Source organism: Amblyomma maculatum, unplaced genomic scaffold (genome assembly GCF_055883805.1).
Source record: "Amblyomma maculatum isolate TAMU_Amacu unplaced genomic scaffold, ASM5588380v1 scaffold_15, whole genome shotgun sequence".
Lineage (NCBI taxonomy): Eukaryota > Metazoa > Arthropoda > Arachnida > Ixodida > Ixodidae > Amblyomma > Amblyomma maculatum.
In genome coordinates this window covers 5,930,476-5,955,627 of record NW_028146740.1, presented here as the reverse complement: position 1 = coordinate 5,955,627, position 25,152 = coordinate 5,930,476, and positions in this window count along the sequence as shown.

The window sequence follows — 25,152 nt, the reverse complement described above, 5'->3', positions numbered from 1 at the left end:
TGGACGATCTATCCCGTCTCACGATGTGGAGTGGAATTACCGAGGCTCCTCCCCGCGCAAACAAGGAATGTGTTTCTTCTGTGTTCCTGAAGCAACTTGCAGCAGAAATGTGTGCCAATCGAGTCCCTTTCAAGAATTCTGGTAGAACGAAAGGAAGAAGATGGTTTGCACGGTATGAAAAAGAACTGAACAAGGGTAAATGGGGTACGCCTCAGTTCGAAGATGAGCCAACGTTTCAACAAGTAGACTTGTCTTCGTCTGGAATTCTGTCAGATACTGATGCGCAACATGACTGCGTTAACTGCAATTAGTGACAGTATCGTTCATGTCTCTAGTGTGTACATACCAATGGCTTCCAAATGCCTCATATTCATTGGCCCGGTAGCTACTTTCAATGGATGTGTGGTTCAAACGCAGCACGCAGTAAATGACCTGGAGCAAGGTAAGAGCTTTTCTAAGAATTGTCTGCTTTTCATATGCCTAATTTTTCTTCCTCGAATTGGAAGTACTCGACGACACCTAAGACGATTTTCCTGCGTGTGGGCTGCAGGAAATACGCAGGGGTTCGTTGGAAATCTTCGCCAAGGCGTGTCGCAAAAGTTCTTTAACAGCGCGTTGTAACGCCACAAGAACACCTTTCACTAGCCGCTGATCAACGCAAACAAGGTCACTAGCGACGTTTCGCAAATGTGAAGCAACAAATTTCTTCTTGTTGTTGAGCACTCATTTATCGCCATAAACCATCCCTAGGTAGGCAGAACAAATTTCCGTTTGACCCTGCATACCGGTGACCCATCAGACGTTTCTACGTTTCCAGACCTTGCTTTGGGATATTAAGCCCCATAAAGTAATCTTTCCAGACCTTTCCGAACACCACGCACAACACAAGGCCGTAAAAGAAACTGCGCACTGACTCGCTGCGATACCTCGCGATACAACGGCAGCCGCTTTTGCTTCCGCCTGCCCGATGTCCTCAGATAAAAGTTCTCATATTTAGCGAGTCCTTTATGAGATGCTGGGAAGGTTTGTCTCGCTAAGTGGATGTATTGCAGTACCTCTCGACATGTAGTAAGGGGCTGGGGGTGGTCATGTCAAGGGAGTTATGAGGAGTCCCGGTGGTCAGGTACCCATATTACTTCTTTGTCTGAGGCCGGGCGTCTAGCTTGAGGTAATATTTTACTGGCCCGGCCTCAAATGTAGCTTCTGTAAACTGTTTGGGAGTCGGTGACGATGTATATGGAATCAATGTGCGTTGCGGCTAATGAGATCGCTGGCTCCTTCATTTGTCATAATCTTCGAGTACTTTTAATGCGTTCCATCTCAAAATCATGTTATCCTGGGTATTTCTCTTTCATGGTCTGGATCTGAGCTTAACACCTGTCCTAAGTAGATATATTTGCCAACCACTTCCAGTGCTCCGCTCCCTATTGTAAAATCCTGTTCCTTTCCGTAGGCTATGGAACATTACCTTAGTCTTCTGCATAATAATTTTAGGCCGACCTCCCTGCTTTTCCTGCTTAGGTCGTTATTCATTATTTGCAATGCGTCCCCTGAGTTACTCAGCAAAGCAGTGGTAGAATGAGAGAAAGAATATGGCTACACTAATGAAAGAGCACTGAACACGGGTTGAGTGGAGGGGGCTCAGTTCGCAAGTTGAGCCAAAGTTTCGACAAGTCCACTTCCGAGCTGAGGCTCCCCCTTCTACACTTCTTCAGTGCTCTTTCATATTAACAAGGCAATACCACCAGCGAATCGCAGATTAGTGAGATATTCACCGCCAACCCTTATCCCTAGCTGCTCCCATTCCAAGTCTCTGAATGCTTCCTCTAAGCACTGCGGAGATCGTGTCTCCTCGCCGAAACACAATTCTTCATTGGAATTTTAATAGTTTCACTATGAATAATTATGATTTTTGTTCCGCCACTATAGACAACTTCCAGTATGTTTACCTACTCCCTGATTTGGCAATGTCTGCATTACTAGTTAGGTTTCCACTGAAACAAATGCTTTCTCATTGTCAATTATTATTACGCATAGGGGCTGCGTGGTTATATTTCAGGCACTCATCTGTCACCTGGTACATTGTTCATAACATGATCGATGATAGAGCGCCTTTTGCGAAAAACTGCTTTATCCTTCGGTTGATTGAAGTTTAAGGTCGCCCTGATACCATTAGCGATTATCTTAGTAAATTCTTTGTATGCAACCAATAATAAGCTGATTCATCTGTATTTCTTCAAGTCATTAGCGTCCTCCTTTTTTTATGGATTGAGATATATATTTGCCGTTCTTCCAAGCTTCTGATACCGTCGATGTCATCAAGCACTGCATATATACGGTGGCCAGTTTTTCTAGAACAATATCCCCATCATCATTCAAGAAATCTGTTGTTACCGGATCCTCCCCATCTACTATCCACTTTTCACAGCTGTTAAAGCTTTCTTAACCTCGTCTTTTGTTACTGGTAGAACATCTGTTTCCTCTTCACTAGTGAAAATATCATAATTGTACTGACTATTTCGGTTACTGTATAAGTCAGTATAAAACTCCTCACCAACTTTAATTGTATTGTCCTTATTAGTAACGACATTGCCCATATTTTGCTTCAGTGCATACATCGAATCTTTGCCTATGTTTAATTTCCTCTTCACCTTTTTCAGGCTACTACCGTTCTTTAGAGCATACTCAATTTTCCCAACGCTATAGATACTTAAGAAGGACACTTTACGCTTATTGATTAGTTTTGATATTTCTTCCACTTCTATTCTGCCTCTTGTGTTGGAGGCTTTTATACGTTGGCGTTTCTTAATGAAATATTTTGTCTCCTTAGATAGTTCGCCGCTATCCTTTTTACCTATACTAATGCCTACGTTTACCCTGCACTCAGTAATGATACCTCTGAAAGTATTGTTCATTCCTTCTAGGCTAAGGTCGGCCTCCTCAGTTGACACTGAATATCAATTCTTCAGTGAGAACCTGAACAATTCTACTTTTCCCCTTACCACTAATTCTATTCCCTTCCCTCTTGAAACCCAGATTAATCCGAGATTATGGACATCAATTTTGCTGAAGCTATTTTGTATCCAAGCGTAGTTTGTCATTACTGCATCGCGTGTCTGAAAGCACCATTCGCTCTGCAGTCATTGCGGAGCTCCTCAGCAGATGAGCCTAACAGGCAGTGACCGATTTCTGCACAAGCGGGGCCAACTGTTGGCGCAGTACATTCTATTGCAGCTTACTACATTGTACCTTATATTGTGGAGCTCAGATCAGATTTGGCTTGATCTCTTCCCTCAGCTCAGGGTTTTTAACTGGTAGATGGTTAGAACAACATCTCTATAAAACACCACAGTAAAGCGAAGAACTAACAAGTTAGTTGAATCAGAGCACAAATTAAGTGACAAACTCACTACTTTGACAAAGCACCGGGAATTTTCAGTTGCAATCCTATCTCACTGCTGTTGCTTGCAACATCTGGCATATTTTATCGATGCAAAACATAAAACATAGGATTGCACATAATGGATCTTGTGATGCATAACATAAGGGAAAGCCATAACAACAATTCCAAGCATATTTTCCTTTGATGGGCATTTGTATCTATGAGAAAAAATAAATGCACGAATCCTACTGGCTGAACGTAACTGATGAACACTACCGATGCAATTTAGACTTTGTAAAGGCCTTGGATAAAACAAAAACCGCCAGTCCTAGTGCAGTGTTGACCTTCTAGGGCATGTTTCACAGTAGACAAAAACATTATAGCAGATGCTTTAGGCTTTGTACCGCGTGTTCAGTGCAAGAAAGATTGGAATGTTTACATTTTCATTTAATAAATGCCCAAGTCAGGCTTGCGCATGCCTTGCCCAATTGTTTTATGGAAAATGTGTATATAATAAGAGCCATTTATGGTTTCTTTAAAGAAATGGTTGCCTCTGTCACATTTCTGACATCCAGGTTTTCAACGGACTACCTAGGCAATGTTAAGCGACATTGTACACAGAACTATGTGACACATTGCTTCAGGAGTCCATGTACAGGCCCTTGAACTCTGGTGGCACAGGCCTCCAGAGTTACAAAGAGGGTTAAGAAGATGCAAATGACCACGGAAACAAAGTATTAATTTTTCAAACCGCACACTGAAAGGTTGTTTGTAAAAGTGTTTCCAAGAAACAAGTGGCAATTTGCTATAATGGGGATCCTATTACCTCATCTGTAAAAAAACTCAAAACAATAGATCACGTATTTTTGCACTGTTGGGAAGTGGTTTATTTACGGGACGTGCTAGAAAGTACCATTAAAAAAGCCTTACCACTCACCTCTTAGGGAAATAAATTTTTGCCTACAAATAATGAAGATGCTTGTCCTTTTGATTTAGCTATGCTCATGGACCTCCAATGTATATGGGGCTACCGAATGGCCGGGTATCAATGTGATATAGATGCCCGGCCGGCACGCATGTACTTTCATGAAAGTATTCATAGGTTTTGAAATCTGAAACATCCGCCTTGGGCTGGAAAGCTCTTGATTGTGCTTGGAGAATTTTAATATGTTAACCCACACTCGTAGGAGTTGGCAGGCCTTGCGTGGCGCATCTGGCCAAACTGATGCAGTAATTGGCTACAACCTCTTATGAATACTATAGTAAAGTATATAGTATAGTCTTATAAATCCCCGCCCTCAGTTCCCAGCGACTGCGAAGCAACTGACCACGGCGGCAGTCAGACCTGTGACGCTGAGAGGGTTGCTACGAATTTCTGGCTCCGGGCAGGCCGGCACTGGAAGCTATCGTGGCAACGTTTATTGCTAGAACCCTAGCTAGTGGGGCTAGTATAACACTACTGTTATAAGAACTAGAGGACGTGATATAGGATACCAAAGGGCTTAGTGAGGTAGGAGGTCAAATGAGGCATATACTGTACTAATGGGCGGGTATGTATTGTGTTATCGAGGTTTACTAGAGAGACGAGAACTATGAGTAGGGTCGCTAAGCATACAGCGATCATAGATGAGCTCTATATCATTACTGAGATGGTGACATGAATCGTAGATAAACTTAATAAGTGATATTAATTGAACTTTGTGCAGGCCTGCACGCCTACTAGTAGTCAGAATGACGAGACAGTCGAAAGCTTCTACGAAGATGCAGAAACAGCAATAGCGAAAGTAAAAGCATTGCATATTTTACTGATGGGCGCGGCTTCGATGTCAAGGTAGGTAAAAAGCAAGCTGGAGACGAGGCACTGGTTAATTATAGCATTTGCTTAAAAAGTATATAGCATTGAGGGAGTTATGAGTAGAGTTCGCTGAACGCAGTAACTTACGAATCATGAATACGTTCTTCAGCAAACGGAAGAACCGAAAGTAGATATGTAAAAGCCCTAAGGGGGAGACTAAGAGTGAAATTTACTTCATGCTGTGTTCTAAGTTCTAACCGTGGAATTATGAGGGATGCAGAAGAAAGCGGAAAGGTTCGATGCAGTGACCACAGGATGGTAAAGTCTCGAATTAATCTGGGTTTGAAGAGGGAACGGAACAGATTACAGAGGAATAAATTCGTTCACGAATTAATGCTAAGGACAAAAGCAGAATAATTCAGGCTCTCGCAGAAGAATATACATTGTGTTAACCGAGGAAGCCGACCATAGCCTAGAAGCAATCAACAATAACTTCCGGGGTATCCTTTCTGAGTGAGCGGTGGAAGAAGGCTTAGTATCGATAGGGAGCAGGAGGGGAGGAAGAAGTTGAGGAGAAGGAAAGGCAGGCAGTAAAAGAAACCAGTTTGCGACCCTGTACGGGGGGAAGGGGGTGAGGTGGTGGGTAAGAGAGATGGGTGAAGTCAGTATAGCTACATCACAGCCATGTCACGTCACATCACAGCAAAATCACAGCCCATCGATCAGGCCTGCGGTTTTTATGAAGCGGAGCAGTGCCTGGGACATACATGGCAGTAATTGAATTACAGTAATGGAATTACTGTAATTTAATTACTTTTCTCGGTAATTTGTAATGTAATGAATTCCTTTTTCGGGTTGGTAATTTAGTAATGTAATGAATTACTTTTTGGCAGTAATTTCGCAGCAAAATTATTTATTTATTTCGAAATTACTTTTACTAAAATACGCCACTACGGCTTCAATAGACGACGAAGTAGAGTGCCGCGAAAGCAGGTACGGCGTGCGGCAAGCGAAGCCAGCGTAACGGATCGGCAAAGGGGGGCAGAGTTGTGCAGAACAGTGCGTCTGAGACCTCAACCATTCTCCAATCTGCAGGATACAAGGCGTCAAGGGAATGCTAGAGAGATGGTGCAAGGAGGCTGCAGCTGAGAGCTAGTTTGGAGCGCGGCGTACCGGCACTCCCTGTTGCGTCGGCTAGGACACAGTGCATGGTGCCTGGTTACACTCAACACCACGGGGTGAAGGGGGATTGGGGTTGGGGGAGATAGGCAGAAGGGTCCATGACGTGAGGCACCGTGGCTTGAGCATTACTGAGCAGTGAGCACAAATGTGCCGACATCGATTCTTGGGACTGCGGAAGCAATAAATAACCTAGCTAATTCTCGGGCGCTTCAAATGGCGGAGACAGCTCCGGGCCAGTAAGACGCTGGGTTCGCCGGTCGTTTCAGGACCGTTCGACCATGTTTTTTTTTGTTTTGTTTTTGCGGTAGTCTTGTTTTTGTAATCGTACGTACTGTAGGAGAGAAAGAAGAAATAGCTCTCTGGGACGGAATTTGGCGGGAGAACAAGTTGTTTTGCTTACTAGCTTTGCTTAGTTTCCGCATGGATGGAAACTAGAGAGTAATTTAAAAGTAATTTAATTACTCAGTAGAAGTAATTGTAATGTAATTTCATAACTTTTTGGGAGCAGTAATTAGTAATGTAATTTAATTATTTTTCTGCGATTTTCAGCAAAGTAATTAGTAATGTAATTTAATTCCTTTTCAAAAGTAATTCTGCCATGTATGGCCTGGGAGGCCTCCCCCGCCGACGATCGCCGCGGCCAGGGGCCTAGAATTTTTATATCAGGCAGTGGGCGTCCACGTAGACGCTCCAGCGCACGGCAGAGACACTGTCGCACTGAATGTAGGGGCTTCACAAAAAATGTGGCCTATAGTTTCGTCACGCCCGCAGGTTGCATATGCAGGGCTATTTGCTATACCTATCACAAACGAGGTTATCGGTAAACAACCTAAGGAGACAAAATATTTGATTACGAAACGCAAAGGTATGAAAGCCTTCAACCCAAAAGACAGGGTAGAACTCGCAGAGATATCAAAGCTAATCAACAAGGTCGGCGACATAAGGAAGTATAACATGGGAAAATCGCTCTAAGAACGGTCGTAGCCTGAAAGAGGTGAGCAAAGGGGGGGCCAATGGTAGGTCACGGCGCGAGACAGAAGACCACGACAGGACGAACGCTACCTTGGAACTGCGTCTTCTGGCGGGCAAATCCTTCATTATTCAAAACAAGGACCGAGCTAGAAACACACTGCGCTTTGTGTGTGTCCCTGGTTTCTCACACGGTCCTTGGTTTATTCGGGCACTTTTGAAACATGAATGGAAGTGGAAACGAAAAAGATGAGCTCGAGAAACTGTGTACACATGGCCAGCTATATACTGAATTAGGATGAAGGGGAAGGTGAATAAGGCAAACTGAACCAAGATAATCTGGGGCTACACAAAGAAAAAACAGGGAAAGATAGCGGAAATGATATTAGAGCATGTGCAAGCATAGCTTTGTTTTGCAAAATAATAACCGAAGTTTCACTCACGCACTTATCAGTACTATGAATAAATGACGCCTGATGTAGCTTCCTTAACTTTTGCTTTTCCAAAACATGTTGGCGTTGCATTTGACTGCGAACAGTTAGGTAGGTTTTTAGATGGATTATTTAGAGGATTCCCTTGATTAAGCGCTCATGTTTTTAGATGTTTTGACCATTCCCTGGCTTTTTTTAAGAGATGGTGACATTGATTCTGTTCCTGACTGGAGCGGCTTTTTGCCGTCACCAGTTTCTCGAATTTTACCTCTGCACTGCTACATAATGACTCGTTTGTAGATTAAAGACTGTGTTCTCACATGAGAAGCCACAAATGTAGGCCCTGTATGCTCCGTACAATAAAAACCCCTCTGCCGTATCATTTCTCACATTCTAAACACATGAAGCGTGGTATCGTCAATTTCTCATTTAGATCCGCTTTGTCCAAGTCATGTATTCACCAAGAACAATCGAGTTTCGGACTTGAGGTAAAAAGCCTCAATGGTGCTGGCTATCCCGTTTCTGTGTTGACGGCTATCGTGCAAGACTTGCCTAAGCAAATACGGAAGCATGAACACAGAGATTCTCTTCTCAGCACTGCCGCTGATGCTAGGCAGAAAGGAAATACGTGCCTTACGTTCACGGTGTATCGCATAACATAGGGAGCAAGCAAGTTTGGTCTAGACGTCGTCCTCACGACACCACGAAAACTGTCAAGCCTTTACGCCCTGGCGGCCATGAGAAACCGGCTTGTAGCATCGAACGTATAACTAAGCTCGTTTCTTGCAAAGTAGCTGCAGTTTACGAGGCCCTCCTCAACTATGGTCGCGTCTATATAGGATATACTGGCCTTAATGAGTGCTCGCTGAATCCTTTAAATCATCTCAATCTAACAAACTGCCTAAGCATTGCTCGTGCTGCAAATACCATCCACGTTTTGCAAAAACAAAAGTTATTAGGCGATCTAAAATACAAGTAGCAAGGGAGCTTCTTGAGACGTCATTTATTCATAGGTTAGATACCGATAAGTTAGGGAGTGAAACGTTAGCTATGTTTCTAACCGTTGTGTAACCCTTTTCGTATTGCCACGTGGTGGTGACGAGGCCGATGACAAAGGAAGAGCCTGGGAGTGCACTAAACTTTCATCATCATTATCATCATCATCATCAGCCTGGCTATAGCCGCTGCGAGGCGAAGACCTCTCCCATATTTTTCCAATTAACCCAGTTCTGTACTAGCTGCAGCCGCTTGACCCCTGCGAACTTCATAACCTCATCCGCCTACCTAACTATCTGCTCCCCCCCCCCCCCCCTGCTACGCTTTCCTTGCCTTGTAATCGAGTTTGTTACACTAAGCGACCATCGGTTATCCTCTCTTCGCCCTACATGTCCCAATGCCCATTTCTTCTTCTCAATTTCCACTAGAACGTCAGTAACTTGAGGTATTTCCCTGACCCACTCTGCACGCTTCCTATGTCTTATTGTTACCCGTAGCATTTGTCGTTCCATAGCCCTCTGAGTTGTCCTCAACTTAAATAGAACCCTCTTGCTTAACCTCAACGTTTAGGTAAGATGCAAATGTTGTATACTTTCCTCTTGAGCGATACCGGTAAGCTGCTAGTCATAATCTGTGAGTGCTTGCCAAATGCGCTCCATCCCAATCTTATTCTTATTTTCTTTCCATTGTCCGGATCTCCGGTTACTACCTGTCTTAAGTACATATATTCGCCTACTACTTCCAGTGCTTCGCTGCCTAAGTTAAACTGTTGGTCCTTCCAGACGCTGTTGAATATTACCTTAGTGTAATTAGTGTAATAGAAAGGTAGGATTGATTTTCAATCCTACCTTTCTACTTTTTCTTTCTAAGTCACCAATAATTCTTTGCAGTTCATCTCCTGAGTTACGTAGCAAGGCAATCTCATGATCAAATCAGAGATTACTTACTTATTCTCCATTTATCCTTATCCCTAACTGCTCCCATTCCAATTCTCTGAATGCATCATCTAAGCAAGCTCTGAATAATACTGGGGAGGTCGTGTCTCCTTGCCTAACCCCTTTTATTATGGAAATTTTGTTACTTTCGTTATGCAGAACTATGGTTGCTGTGCAGCCAGTATATATATCTTGCAGGACTTTCATGTACGGCTCGTCTACCCACTGATTTCGCAATGCCTGCATCACCGCCGAGGTTTCTACTGAGTCAAATGCTTTTTGGTAATCAATGAATGCTATGTATAATGGCTGGTTATATTCCGAGCATTTTTCTATCACCTGGTTGATGGTATGGACATGATTGGTAGTAGAGTACCGTTTCCGAAAACCTACTTGATCCTTTGTTTGGTTTCAGTCTAAGGTTGTCCTGATTCAATTAGCGATTACCTTAGTAATTACCTTACACGTAACAGACAGTAAGCTGATTGGTCTGTAATTTTTAAGGTCCTTAAAGTCCCCTTTCTTAAGAATGAGGATAATGTTTGCATTTTTCCATGGTTCCGGTACCATCGATGACACCAGGCACTGCGTATACAGGGTGGCCAGTTTTTCCAGCACGATATCCCCCCCCCCCCCCCCGTCCTTTAACAAATCTGTAGTTATCTGATCCTCTCCAGGTGATTTCTCCCTTTTCATAGTTTCTAATGCTTTCTTTACCTGGTCCTTCGTCACTGGTGGAACGTCTGACTGTTTTTTCCCTACCGTCAATCTCATTACGGTCCTGACTACTTTGGCTACTGCAGAGATCTGTAGAGAACTCCTCGGCTACTTTGACTATCTTTTCCATGTTCTTGATGACGTTGCCCGCCTTGTCCCTTATCGCATACATCTGGTTTTTGCCTATGCCCAATTTCTTCTTTACCGCTTTAAGGCTTCCCCCGTTCTTTACAGCATACTCAATTTTCTCCATGTTATACTTCCTTATATCAGCTCCCAGTCGGAAAAAACTACAGAAAATTTTCTGATGTTACGACAGAATTTCTGTGTGATTTTTGACGGAAAACCTGTTTTGACAACAGAACATTCTGTCGTAACATCAGAAATTCCTGTAGTTACAACAGAAAAGTGCTACAGAACTACAGACAACAGAAATATACTACAGAAAAACTACAGAACTACAGAAAAGTACTACAGAACTACAGAAAAATCTGATGGTTACGACAGGACTACAGGATATTTTGTCGTATTTTTGACACAGTTCTGTAGTTTTTTTCGACTGGGGGCCCCCTTGCGCTTATTGATTAGCTTTGATATATCGGCCAATTCCATCTGGTCTGTTGGATTGGAAGCTTTCATACTCTGGCGTTTCTAAATTAAATCTTTCGTCTCCTTAGACAGCTTACCGCTATCCTCTCTAACTATCCTACCGCCTACTTCTACAGCGCACTCAGTAATGATATCTCTGAAATTATTGTTCATTGCTTCTAAGGGTAATGTCGCCATCCTCGGTTAGAGCTGAATATCTATTCTGAAGCGAGATACTAAACTCTGCCCTCCCCCTCACCACTAATTCATTGATATGTTTCTTTCTCCCTAATCTGTTGCGTTCCTTCTTCAGATTAGGCTACTTCGGGACCTCACCGTCTGGTGGTCCCTGCATCGCACTTTCCGGATTGCCTCTACATTTTTCATAATGGCGGTGGTTGACCACATTATGGAGTCGATTTCACTTTTAGTCTCCCCGTTAGGACTTTTCCATGTCTATTTCCGGTTCTTCCGTTTGCAGAAGAAGGTATTCATGATTCGTAATTTATTGCGCTCTGCAAACACAACTAGGAACACGCCCCTGCCATTCCTAGAGCCAATGCCATAGTCACCTGCTGCCTGGTCTCCTGACTGCTTTTTCCCTACCTTGGCATTGAAGTCGCCCATTAGTAGAGTATTGTCACGTAGTGGGGACGAGGTCGACGACACAAATGAAGGGTCGATGATTGCACTAAAAAAAACTCTTTATTTGGGCTGACTTGCGCCCGCAAAAGAACTAAGCAACTCGGCGGCAGCGATAGAAACAAACGTGCTCGTCGATCGTCGAACAAAGAATGCCCATCACACTCGTCAACGCTCAATTTAAAGGCTGCACACAACAATCTAGATAACGTCGCAAACAGCTACCAGCACGGGCTTGAACATTGTGGAAAGACACTCGAGTGGCCGGAACCTTCGAGACAGATCTCGGTGCATCTTGCGCTACAACGAAACTGATAAAGGTGTGACTCGCGACATCGAGCATTAACAAACAAAGATTACGGAGCTGATACGCGGTCCAGTATCAGAGTGATAAACCTGTATGCCGGCGGCTGCTAAAATACAACAAATACAGCTTTGAAGGTTTCGCGGCAGTATACTGCGTCTTTACTTTTCGCATTGCCGATTCTACATCTTCATAGAAGCTTTCAACTGCCTGGTCATCATAACTACGTGTGGGTGCATAGGTCTGTACAACTTTCAGTTTATACCGCTTAATAAGACTAATTGCGATGCCTGCCACCCTCTCATTAATACTATAAAATTCCTCTATATTACCCGCTATATACTTATTGACTAGGAAACCTGCTCCTAGTTCTCGCCTCTCCGGTAAACCTCGATAACACAGTGCAGGCCCATCCTCCAGTATATACCTCATTCGGCCTCCTAACCTCACTAAGCCCTATGAAATCCCATTTCATACCCTCTAGTTCCTCTAACAGCACTGCTAAACTAGCTTCACTAGCTAGGTTTCTAGCGTTAAACGTTGCTGGGGCCAGTTTCCAATGGCGGCCTGTCCAGCGGTGCCAGGAATTCTTAGCACCCTGTGCTGCGTCACAGGTTTTATGGAGCTTATCATAGGAGGTTGCGGCCAATTACTGCACCAGGCTTTGAGCCCCGGTCCGTTTGCATGCGAGGCGGATGTTCTACCGCTACGCCTTAGAAACCGCTACCGCTGCGTACTTCGAAACTTTATTGAGCTGCGAAAGAAATGAACAACTCGGCGGCGGCGGTATCAACAAGCGCGCTTTCTGGTCGTCGAAATGAGAATGGTCGTCGCACGCGCCATTGCTCAATTTAAAGGCGGCAAGGAAACAGGGAGATAAAGCCGGAGACTGTAACTAGCGAAATCTGGTACATAGCAAAAACACACGACGGTGGCAGCAATCTTCTAGATTCCTCTCGACGCATCTTGCGCTACGAAGAAAATGATAAACAGCATCTCGCGACAACGAGCATGAGCAAAAACAAAGTACAGGATAGATATTCGTGCTGGAATCACAGTAATAAGGCCGCATGTCGGCGGCTGTCAAAAACGATAAAATAAGACTTGAATCATTCTCGCATTACTCCCCCCTTAAAAAGGCATCGCCTCGATGCTTACGAAATAAACACAGAAAGACACACAAAATACTTCAAACTGAAATTACGGTCCTTTAGCACGCGAAATAATGATTCAGGCGCACCACATGGACGATTTCTGGACGCACCCGGCGCCACTAAGATGGGGTCGGGCTGTCGGCGATGACTTCGTAATCGAAGGGAGCAAAATGTAGCCCACCAAGACAAGGACACTGAAAGAAGACACACACAGCGCTGTGTGTGTCTTCTTTCTCTGTCCTTGTATTGGTGGGTTAGCGCTGTGTGTGTATTCCTTCTCTGTCCTTGTCTTGGTGGGCTACATTTTGCTCCCTTCGATCGTGAACCAACAATCCCAAGTATCTATCTTTTCGTAATCAAGTTGTCCTATGTGCCGAAAGACTTTGACGGCCCAATTATTGACGTAATAAATTTTCACTTAGGCCACGACGGCGAATTGGTCTCCCGGCATGTAGTCTGCCTGGCGTACAAACAAAGGGGGCGCTCGCGACGTGGAAGCCGACGGGGGGTGAAAAATAGGGTTAGCGCCCATAGGAATACATGGAACCGAAATATTTCCAAGTAGTTTTCTCATTTCACGAGGCACCTATGATGTCCCTATTCGGCGCAGAGTAACCATGAACATCTTAGAACAGATCATGAAAGTATTAAATCTCATGACCGAGGCGAAGTATCTTTAAAACACCGCGAAACATATGGGGGTACAAGTTGGGAGGGCGACCCATAAAAACAGAAGTAAACGAAACTTACCGCAACATTTTTCTCGTTTCGCAGAGCCCCAGAAGTGGTGGCCGGTCGTTTAACGTTGGCCAGCGCTTTGAAGAAGTGTGCTGCGTCATTGCGGAGGCGATCTACTTTTAAAACTGCCCGAATAATCTATGTTGTGAATCAGGACACCCCCAAAATGTTCATGTAGAGAAACACGTAGTTTTGTTTACAGTCTGATATGCTGCCGCGTGGAGTAAATCAGCTTGATAATACTGTCCCTTAGGTGATACATCTTAGACAGAATTACATTTAAAAGGCAGTTGTCAAGCACCATACGACAATACGGACCGAACGAGAGTCGCGCATTGCAGCAGACGACAGCGCAGCTGGCGATACCCACCGCGGCCGCCTCCAGCTCCGGAGCGTCTGCTAGCGACAGCGCCGGTGGTGCATTGCCGTCTGCAATAGAGGCTTTACAAAAGTTAGCGCCATCTAGTGAAAGAAACAAACTGTGGGCGGTGACCATGTTTTGTTCAGTCCGCCCGCGCATCCCATCGAGTACGCTGTTAACGTGCGCCTTCGTAAAACCCGTGCATGCACCGAAATGTGCATTGGAATGCTTTAATTTTTTAATATCACAGCAGTCGCTGTTAGCTCCAAGCTCTATTCGGAATGATGCCAGCATGTTGCTGCGTGCCCTTCCGCAGCCAGCGCACCGCCGTAGACGCGCACGGAATCAAGGTATACGCGTGTATGTGACCGTTCGTTTGCAGTCCTAATCGGCTTTACAAGGCTCACTTGCATCATGTAAAACATTACTGCACGTCCCTCTGGCTGGGAGCTAGCTCACAGAATGTGATATCACCTAAAACAGCAAGGTTGTTCTGCGCGCTATGGTGCCGTGTGAACTTGAAGGATAAGCTTATGCTGCGATGGAAGATACGGGAGAAGGAGCAATGCATATATAACAAACGCTATTGTGCAAATACGTTCTTTGAAACATTTTGTACGTTGGTTGCATATACCATTGTGTATTGGATTTAAGACACGGGCATGATTACCGAAACTACTTTTCACATTCGTACGAAGTGGTAGTGCTTGGTGCAGAGAGCAATACGGTTGTCTAGTGCGCCCGAGGTGCGTGTTTCACGCTGCAAAAGCAAGCGGCTGCCAAACCCGCGGCGTCTAGAAAAGCAGGAAAAGATGACATCGCACTAGTGTGTTGTAACATGCTCACGTCCAGCCGGTTTCGAAAGGTGTTATCACGTGATAATGCATGCGAAGTCCGGTCCGCGTCCAGAGCACGCAGCTCAGGTTTGCATTCTGTGCCTTCATACCTGCCAGCGCGGCCGATCAAACAACGAAGCGTGCGCTTCACTTTTGTAGGTTTTGTCGAGTCACCCGATGGTTCGCTAATTGACAGCCACCTGAAATTCAGTTGATTTTGCTAATATGCCGATTTCTTGTTTATTCCCTCTGTCAGAAAGTAAACATTTGAAGCCGTAATCTCATATGAAAGCGCTGACATTGGAAGCTTCTAGGAACTCGGAGGAGGAGGAACGAAAAGAAATTTGAAAAAGTCAACTCACATTACTGCGAAGTGTTTGTGCTTTGTGTAACTGGGCTGTGTTCATAAAATCAGATTTATATTATATCATATCGTTATAGAAAAATTAGGGGGTCACTTAAGCTCCGCCGTTAAAAGTATAACGCGTTAGTGTCTCTCTTTCATACACACACACGCACGATGTTTTCTTTCTTCACGTGTTATATTTCAGCTCTTTAATTTATTTATTTCATTTACCAAATACTGCAGGCCCTAACTGTTCCCTAGCAGGAGGGGCGAAAAAAATACAAAGCAGTGAAATATGAATTCATCAAAAGTAACATGCCACACACAAGTGTAGTATGTTATATGTTGTTATGCATGTTATATTTCTATGTTATGTATGTTATGTTATATTTCTATCATATCTTTATTTATTTTATTTGACGTTTTATATTTTTATACACAATACGTATATTTCAGCAACAATCGGCTTTTCATACTGAGCAATTTGACACTTTTGAACACATTCTTCAATTATTTCAATAATTCAATTACACGTTCTAAATTTTCTTCCTTAGCATCACCAAGCACTGGTTTTTCATCCTGACACCTTTAACCCCTTACTTTCCAATTTTTCCTTTTTTTTTGTTTCTTTATTTCATGAATTGATCAATAATTTACAAAGATTTTATTAACTCGTCCTCGCCTATCGCACACCAGTCAATATTCAATCACTGGAAGCACAAATTACCATGACACTTTTTATTTTACGCAGCCCCCGATTATTTCCGAGAATGCCAACTACTGCGTCGACGGCATGGGAAGGAAAGTGCTATGCGCCAGTCCAACTTACGTCAAATTACGCACAATCCTTTTATCATAAAATAAAATGCATCCTCGCTCATTTCAGCAACCAAGTATCTTCCAGTGGGATGAGCGACGGTGATTGCGCAAGCCAAGCAAACAAACTCGCGGTGATCTCTCATAGGCGTTTAAGGAAACACAAAGGCGCACAGACAAAAAAAATCCACATTTCAGAACTCTGGATACTGTACCTAGATAAGGATGACGCTACGGATTGCCGAGGGGCCCATGCACAACTCGTAGAGCAGTTTGTAACGGCGCTCGGCAGCCACGTCTCGTCTGTCAAAATGCACTTCTAGGCGTCGCTAACAGACACCGCCAGGGACAGAAGAGAGGTCCAAGCACAGCACACTAGGTTAAAACGCGAAAAGCGCGAACAGAACGGCGAGCGCTGACGAACGGACACGAAGCGAACGGATGGAGCGAACAAAATATGGCGGCCAGCGTGGGATCAGCGTGCCGCTCACGGTGGCCAGACGTACTTTTGTAAACCCTCTATTATGCGCGGTCAGTTTATCGTGCTGTGAACGGTTCCACAAGTCGTTACACTTGCAGTACATGCAAGGGAAGAACAGGATGTCGGGGCGTGATACAAGACGTTCACCAAAAAATGAGAAGGGTTCAACGCTGCGGAACCGAGTAAAATGTTGCGGTAGTTGTGTTTACGTGTGCTTCTATGGGTCGTCCTCCCAACTGGCACTCGCATACGTTTCGCGGTATTCTAAAAATACTTTGCGTCGGTAATGAGATTTCATATTTTTGTGATCTGCTCTAAGATGTTCATGGTTGCTCTGTAATGAATAACGAGATCATAGGTACGCCTTGAAATTAGAAAATTGCTTCGAACTTTTTCGGGTCCATGTATTCCTATAGGCGCTAAGCCTAGTTTTCTACCCCAACCGGCCCAGACTGGAAACAGAAGCGCCACCGCATCGCGCTTACGTCACCGATCGGTGTTGGTCTATACGTTGTATCTTCGGGTGTCGGTGCGCTATTGGTCTTTAATACGCAGCCGTGCAAGTCGTCGGGCTTCATCTGCACGCTGCAGCTAGGCGACGACATCGCGATTGTCTTCTTCTGTTACGTGCTGCAGTATCGCGTCTAGCGTTGTCGCAGGCTCCCTGCCGTGCACAAGCTTGAGCGGGGTGACTGTGGTTGTCTCCTAAGTTACCGCGTTGTATGCGAAGATCACGTACGGCAAGATGGCGTCCTAGGTATTGTGTTCAGCATCGACGTACATATAGCGGCGTTTCCGCTATAGTTTTATTCAGATGTTCCATGTGTCCGTTCGTGTGCGGGTGGTAGGCGGTCATCCTCCGGTGGCTTGTCTGGCTGTACTTCAAGATGGCTTGAGTGAGCTCCGCCGTAAATTCTGTTCCCCTGTTTGTGATGAGCACTTCGGGGACGCCGTGTTGCAGGACAATCCGCTCGACGAAAAACTTGGCTATTTTTTCTGCGGTACCATTGTGCAATGTCTTTGCTTCAGCATATCGAGTAAGTTAATCAATAGCTACGATGACCCACTTGTCATCGTATCGTGGCCGATTTGCTGAAACGGCTTGCTTTGGGGTGGTATGAGGTTACGTAGTCCAGCAGGCATGAGGTTACGTAGTCCAGCAGGTATGACTGGAAGCGTCTTGCGTCGCTGACACTCACGGCACGCTTTCATGTCATGTGCGACATCGGCAGGTAAGCGCGGCCAATAATCCATTGAAAAAGATGTAGCGCCAAAACGGACGACACTCCGAAAGGTACAAACAGAATAGGCGTAACTTGCAACTGATTATTCACCGCAAGAGGAAGTTAATATAAGGCATAGAGTACCAGATAGAAGGAATCAATATGCACGCGATGGGCGCATAATCAAAACTGCCCGGAAAATCTAGGCACGCACGTGTCTATCTGCAAAAGCTCTTTCATTACCATACATTGCAATATATTGTGTGCTTACACAATCACTACTTTTTTCATTGATATAGAATGCCTCGAGCAGTTCCCGGGCTATTGTATCCCTACTCCTGTTTAAGATTTTCGTCTCCTTCATCCTTGCTTTGCTCAAGTTTCTTTCGTTTCCCACACAGGCTTTACAGTGGTGCGGTAAATGGGATCCAGTCCCATTCTTCAAATCGCATTTGTGCTCTTAAAGGCGATCAATTACACACCGGCCCGACTGGCCAATGTAGTAATGATGAAAGGTGTACATCGGCCACACTGGCCGATGTGCACCTTCCCGCATGTCAAAGGTATCAGATAGACGATGCTGACAGCATACTCCAAGAACGAATTGCATGCTTTTTCTTGATCTTTTTGGGATCAGTTTTACAACACAAGGCAGCTAGATTTTTCGGGGCGGAAAACACCACAGGTATATATACTTTGTTACAACTTGCTTCAAATTATGTGCAACCCTATGGGTATACGGGATTACGACTGGCCTACTTTTTATTTTATAGCTTCGTCCTGAGTACTATTGCCGCGAAACCTTCAAAACAGTATTTGTTGTTTTTTTAACAGCCGCCGGCATACAGGCTTATCACTCTGATTCTGGACCGCATATCAGTTCCGTAATCTTTGTTTGTTAATGCTCAATGTCGCGAGTCACACCTTTATCAGTTTTGCTGTAGCGCAAGATGCACCGAGATCTGTCTCGAAGGTTCCGGCCTCTTGGGTGTCTTTCTACAATGTTCCAGCCCGTGCTGGTAGCTGTTTGCGACGTTATCTAGATTGTTCTGTGCGGCCTTTAAATTGAGCGTTGCCGAGTGTGACGGGCATTCTTTGTTCGACGATCGACGAGCACGTTTGTTTCTATCGCCGCCGCCGAGTTGCTTAGTTCTTTTGCGGGAGCAAGTCACCCCAAATAAAAAGTTTCTTTAGTGCAATCATCGACCCTTCAATTGTGTCGTCGACCTCGTCACCACTACGTGACATCTGGTGGAGGTGCTGCCTTTGATTCTTCAAGCGAAGACCTAAGCCGTGTTCCTGTCGCCCTGGAAGACCAGCCTACAGGTCACCGAGCCAGCCGCCGACTTCAATGCCTACAACCCGAACACGGTCTGCTGCTTGACCCCATTCGATCTCGGAAGGCATCGACGCTGACAATGGCCCAGCCTACAGCACCGGTTATTTTCGTCCAACCCCGGGAGCCCCCCTGCTTCTATGGACTACCGGATGAAGAAGCGGGAGATTGGATGGACCTTTTCGACCGTGTGGCAGATTTCAACGGCTGGAATGACGCCGCGAAACTTAGGCAAGTCTACTTTGTTCTTCAAGGACATGCCCGAGTTTGGTTCGAAAATCATGAGGCAACTATGAAGGATTGGGAGACTTTCAAGGAAGCGTTTCTGACTGCCTTTTCAAGCATCGTCCGAAAGGAAAAAGCCCAGGCCCTTCTTCAGTCAAGACTGCAACTTCCTAACGAGTCTGTCCTGGCGTACGTTGAGGAGATGAAGCGCCCCTTTCGCCGCGCCGATCCTAACATGACTGAAGGTGAGAGAGTCAAACTTTTAATGCCAGGCGTCAAAGAATCGCTTTTTGGAAATCTTGTCCGAAATCCGCCGAAAACAGTGGCGGGATTTGAAACGGAAGCGTCTGTCATCGAGAAGACGTTGTACACCCGGATGCGCCACTACGAGCGGCCGCTTCAGCCAGATTACTCAAGCCACTACCCAGGCGCACCTGCAAGTGGAGAGAACCTTCGTGACCTCAACCGGGAGATCGTGCGAGAGGAGCTCCGCCGAATGCAGCCATCATCGCAACAACCCCAGGTGGCGACGCTCGCGGACGTCGTCCGTGAAGAAGCCCAGCAGGCGCTGGGCGTTCCTGACGCGACGGCTGCGACTGTTCCAGCACAAGAGGCAACAGCGATGAACTATGCTGGTGCATTACGTCGCCCTCCGCCCCGACGTGATGACTTTCCGAGCCCTCGCCGCTACCGGCCTGTTCCTGAAAACCGCCCCTTGGCTCCCGCCCGCCAAGCCTACCAACGACCAACAAGCCCCAGGAAGTGCGACGCATGGAGGACAGCGAACAACCGGCCATTATGCTTCCACTGCGGTGAGGCCGGCCACATTCTGCGGCACTGCCCGTACCGACGAATCGGTCTCCGCGGATTTGCAGTCGACGCTCCACGACCACGCCCAGGTGAACGACCGCAAGAAATCGACAACTATCTGCGTAGCGGTGAGATTGCGCCACCAAGCCGTCAATTTAGGTCTCCATAGCCGTACAGGGCCCGCTTTGCGTCGCCAGGACGTAACTATGATGGTAGTGTGCACGGAAGGTCCCCAAGCCCCCGTAGGGGAAACTAAAGGCAGCAACCTTTGGAGGTGAGGTTGCTCAACGGCGAAAAGACGAAGATCTTCCGCCGCCGACGACCACTAACGACGACGCAACCATTTCATCGCCGCTCCACACGACGACATCGACGACAACACGACCAGAGTGCAAGCAGACACCGCCGCCCAGCGAAGTAACAACGGTATGCCCCGGCCATGACCTGAAGAAACGACGGAGCCGAAATCGGACACTAAGGCCCACGTGCAATGCGAGGACGCGAACAAGTGACCTTGAAGTTGATGTCGACGGTCGCAGAGTCACTGCCCTAGTAGACACCAGAGCTAACTATTCAGTCATTAGTGGACCGTTAGCCTCTCAGCTAAGAAAAGTTACCACCGCTTGGGATGGCCCGCTGATTCGCACAGCAGGTGGCAACCTGATTACTCCATCGGGACGATGCACTGCAAGAATAACCGTAAATGGGCGTACTTACCCCACCAGCCTTGTGGTCTTGCAGCAGTGCTCCCGCGACGTGATTTTAGGCATGGACTTCCTAAATGAACATAGGGCTATCATCGACCTGCGGTCCAAGCTCATCAAGCTCTCTGCAGACAAAGCCATTTCTGCTACGACGACGTCGATGCAACACATCCCTCTAAACGTCCTCGTTGAAGAATTGAACGTCCCGCCCCGATCAAGTATCGCAGTCTGCGTAGGTAGCGCCAATGTCGAAACCGCTGAAGGCATCGTCGAAGGAAATATCCAGTTGCTCTTAGAACGAGGTGTCGGCATCGCAAGAGGCTTCACGAAATTCCGGAGAGGTCAAGCTCAGGTTCTGGTAACAAAGTTCACCGAAGAATACCGGCATCTCAACAAGGGCACGACGATCGCCTTTCTCGACGAATTAGCGGACCTCAAAGATGTATTCTCCCTCCACGACCAAACGCTGGAAGACGCACGGGACCTATTCCGTCAGCCCACATTTGACATCAACCCGGCATTGACCCAGAACAGGAAAGACCAGATTCTCAGTCTGCTTCGAAGCTACGGGGAGTGCTTCTCATCGTCATCGAAGGTACGAATAACACCACTGGCCAAGCATCGCATAATAACGGACGAACACGCCCGACCTCTGCGCCAAAGCCCTTATCGTGTATCGCCGCGAGAACGCCAGGCCATTCGCGATCAAGTTGAGGAAATGCTGCATGATGACGTAATCCAGCCATCGAACAGCCCCTGGGCGGCACCAGTCGTTTTGGTCAAGAAGAAAGACAGCACACTTCGCTTCTGCGTTGATTACCGCCGCTTGAATAGCATAACGAAGAAGGATGTCTACCCGCTTCCCCGCATCGACGACACTCTCGACCGGCTCTGCAATGCAAGGTACTTCTCATCGATAGACCTGAAGAGCGGATATTAGCAAATTGAGGTCGACGAAAGAGATCGCGAGAAGACCGCATTCATCACACCGGACGGCCTTTATGAATTTAAGGTGATGCCATTTGGCCTCTGCTCCGCACCAGCCACGTTTCAACGAGTAATGGACGCAGTCCTGGCAGGCTTGAAGTGGCAAATTTGTTTGGTATATTTGGACGACGTTGTTGTCTTCTCGTCAAACTTTGAAGACCACCTAAAACGACTACAGACAGTGCTGGAAGCCATCAAGTCATCGGGGCTAGCGCTAAAAGCAGAGAAGTGTCATTTCGCCTACGAAGAACTCCGATTCCTAGGTCACATCGTTAGCAAGGACGGTATTCGCCCAGATCCGGAGAAAACAGCTGCAATCGCACAATTCCCACCGCCTGCCGACAAGAAAGCTGTGCGCCGATTCCTTGGGCTGTGCGCTTATTATCGACGATTTGTCAGAAACTTTTCGCGGATCGCCGAACCGTTGACGCAGCTTACAAAGGCTGATGTATCTTTTAAATGGGAAGCGCCGCAAGGAGAAGCCTTCGACGAACTTAAGCGCCGCCTGCAATGCCCTCCTGTACTTGGCCACTTTGATGAAAACGCCAAAACCGAAATTCACACCGACGCGAGCAGTGTAGGCCTAGGAGCCATTCTCGTCCAGAAGACTGCCGGACAGGAAAAAGTAATCGCCTACGCTAGCAGGTCTCTCACAAAAGCCGAAGTAAATTACTCAACGACCGAGAAGGAGTGCCTTGCGATCATCTGGGCTACTTCTAAGTTTCGTCCATACCTATACGGCCGACCATTCAAGGTGGTAAGCGACCATCACGCGCTCTGCTGGCTGGCTAATTTGAAAGATCCTTCCGGCCGCCTTGCCAGATGGAGCCTACGACTTCAAGAATTTGACATGACTGTAGTCTATAAGTCGGGCCGGAAGCATTCCGACGCAGACTGCTTATCCCGCGCTCCCGTCGATTCTCCCCCGAAGGACGATGACGACGACGCCTTTTTGGGACCGGTAAGCGCCAGCAGTTTCGCAGAACAACAGCGATCAGACCCTGAGCTGAAAGCGCTAGCCGATTACTTGGAAGGAAAGACCGCTTCCCCTCCTGGTGTGTTCAGGCGACATTTATCATCCTTCACGTTAAGCAATGGCCTCCTCGTGAAGAAGAACTTTGCACCCAAGAAGACCGCGGAGCTTCTCGTAGTGCCTAAAACCCTTCGGCAAGACATTCTGCAGGCGTTGCACGACGAGCCCACAGCAGGCCACCTCGGATTTGCGCGCACGTTGCGTCGAATCCAGGAGAAGTATTACTGGCCGCGACTGCCTGCAGAAGTTTCCCACTACGTGAAGATGTGTCGTGAGTGCCAACGACGCAAGACGCCGCCGATCAGACCAGCAGGACTACTAAACCCGATTCCGCCCCCAATCCTGCCCTTTCAACAAATTGGGATGGATCTCCTCGGCCCCTTTCCATCTTCGTCTATGGGTAACAAGTGGATCATCGTGGCCACTTACTACCTTACCCGTTACGCCGAAGCAACAGCACTACCAAATGGTACCGCGGCAGAAGTCGCCAAATTTTTTGTCGAACAAATTCTCTTGCGACATGGCGCCCCAGAAGTGCTCATCACGGACAGGGCAACGGCGTTTACGGCAGAGTTGACGCAAGCCATCCTGGAATACAGTCACACAAGCCATCGACGAACAACTGCGTACCATCCCCAGACCAATGGCCTTACGGAGCGCCTGAAGAAAACGATCGCGGACATGATCGCTATGTACGTCGACGCTGAACACAAGACCTGTGACGCCATCTTGCCGTACGTGATCTTCGCGTATAACACGGCAGTCCAGCAGACGACCAGAGCGACCCCGTTTAAGCTTGTGTACGGCAGAGAGCCCACGACGACGCTCGACGCAATGCTGCCGCACGTAACCAACGATGACAACCTTGACGTCGCCGCCTACCTGCAGCGTGCAGAGGAAGCCCGACGACTCGCACGGCTGCGTATTAAGGACCAACAGCGCACCGACAGCCGACGATACAATTTACGACGACGCCACGCCAGGAGACCAAGTGTGGGTTTGGACACCAATTCGCCGTCGCGGATTAAGTGAAAAGTTGTTGCGTCGATACTTTGGGCCGTACAAAAAAATCCTTCGCCGCGTCGGACCACTGGACTATGAAGTCATTCCCGACGGAACGTCAGCATCACAACGGCGACGCGCACGCCCAGAAATTGTACATGTTGTGCGAATGAAGCCATATTACGCGCGTTAAAGAATCTGTGGTGTTTAAACTTTGCAATGTTTATGTTTGAGTTTCTTTGTTCTGGAACATCGAGGCGATGTTTTTTAAGGGGGGAGTAATGCCGCGAAACCTTCAAAACAGTATTTGTTGTTTTTTTAACAGCCGCCGGCATACAGGCTTATCACTCTGATTCTGGACCGCGTATCAGTTCTGTAATCTTTGTTTGTTAATGCTCGATGTCGCGAGTCACACCTTTATCAGTTTTGTTGTAGCGCAAGATGCACCGAGATCTGTCTCGAAGGTTCCGGCCTCTTGGGTGTCTTTCCACAATGTTCCAGTCCGTGCTGGTAGCTGTTTGCGACGTTATCTAGATTGTTCTGTTTAGCCTCTAAATTGAGCGTTGCCGAGTGTGACGGGCATTCTTTGTTCGACGATCGACGAGCACGTTTGTTTCTATCGCCGCCGCCGAGTTGCTTAGTTCTTCTGCGGGCGCAAGTCAGCCCAAATAAACAGTTTCTTTAGTGCAATCATCGACCCTTCAATTGTGTCGTCGACCTCGTCCCCACTACGTGACACTATTCTTAAACCTATATTTCCTCAACTGCTTCTTTAAGGCTTCAGCAACTGCAGTTATCATCGAAGTTGGATAGCCAACCCGTCCCAATTTCTGAATCTACGTCTGAAAGCTTTCCGGTACTTTATGACAGCATGACGTTTTCAGTGAAGCGTCAAGGCATAGTGTCGGGTTGCTACCCTTAATTTCCTATGCGGGGGCTTGGGGACCTTTCTCGCGCACAGTTATCATAGTTGCGGCCTGGCGATGCAAAACGGGCCCTGTACGGCGATGGGTACCTGAAACAACGGCTTGGTGGCGCAAACTCACCACTATGCAGGTACCTCTTGATTTCTTGCGGTCGTTGACCGCTGTGGGGTCGTGGGTCGTCGACTGCAAATCCACGGAGGCCGATTCGTCGGTACGGGCAGTGGCGCAGAATG